This window comes from Echinops telfairi, unplaced genomic scaffold (genome assembly GCF_000313985.2).
Source record: "Echinops telfairi isolate 266 unplaced genomic scaffold, ASM31398v2 ScPeMD7_7475;HRSCAF=8513, whole genome shotgun sequence".
NCBI classification, from domain to species: Eukaryota; Metazoa; Chordata; class Mammalia; order Afrosoricida; family Tenrecidae; genus Echinops; species Echinops telfairi.
Genome location: NW_022111379.1, coordinates 19679228 through 19680337, shown reverse-complemented (window position 1 = coordinate 19680337; position 1110 = coordinate 19679228).

Below are 1110 nucleotides of genomic sequence, written 5' to 3'. Positions count from 1 at the left end.
CCCCAACCATAAAATTATTTTCGTTGCTACTTCATCACTGTCATTTTGCTACTGTTATGAATCAGGCGACCCCTGTGAAAGGGTCATTTGATCCCCAAAAGGGTGGCGACCCACAGGGTGAGAACCACTGCTCTAAATGTTCTCCAAAAACCTCATCACCATTGAGTTGATTCTGACTCATATCGGCCCGATCGGTGTCCAAGGCTGTCCATTTTTATGGGAACACAAAGCCTCATCTTTCTTCTGTGGACTACTGACCTTTCACCTAGCAGCCCAATTCATAATCTAGTACCCCACTAGGGCACTTGCTAATTCAAATTATTCTGTTACCTGGTGTAGTGATGTTTTACGTGTCAACATAGCTAAGTTACTGTCCCTCGTCATTCACTCAAATGTTGACCTATGCATCACAATGAAGGTAGATGGGATGAAAGTCCATAAACAGTTTAAGTAAAGAGGATGACTTCAGGTAATGGGAGTGGACCCAACTCTAACAATGAAAGTTTATCGGATGAAGCAAGAATTTCACCGGTGGACTGCAGTTTCCGTTGTTACCTGAGAGCTTTAGCTTACCCTTCTTGGTGGCCTGCCCTACAGATCTGAGCCTTGTCTAGCCAGCCCTCACAATCGTGTACATCCGTTTCTTGCAAGAAATCTCTTGATATATATCTCTGAAGAACTCTTTCTCCAATTGAATCCTGGTTCATAGATCTAAGTATAATCATTCATCCTGCATGGTTCAAAGGCCATGCCACTTCAAGACAGATGTACCAAGTGTATTTTTTTGAGACTTCTTTGAGTCCCTGAACATGATTATACTACCGCTTTGGGGGAAATGTGCAAGTCTGAATGATTAGCAAGCTCGGTGCTGCAGAACTTTGGGCCTTAATTCATACGGAGAAGTAGATTCAGAACTAATAGTGGAGGATGATTCTGGTCCTTTAATCCTGAACCTCTCACTTGAACCATGGTTACATTCCTTACTATTCTTCAAACAACCTTCGCCTTACCTTTTTTTTTTTTTAATGCATCTTAATAGATATTTTCAATATATATGTGTATAATTTATTTTGTTTTGCTGTTGTTGAGAACAAAACATCTACGAAGTCA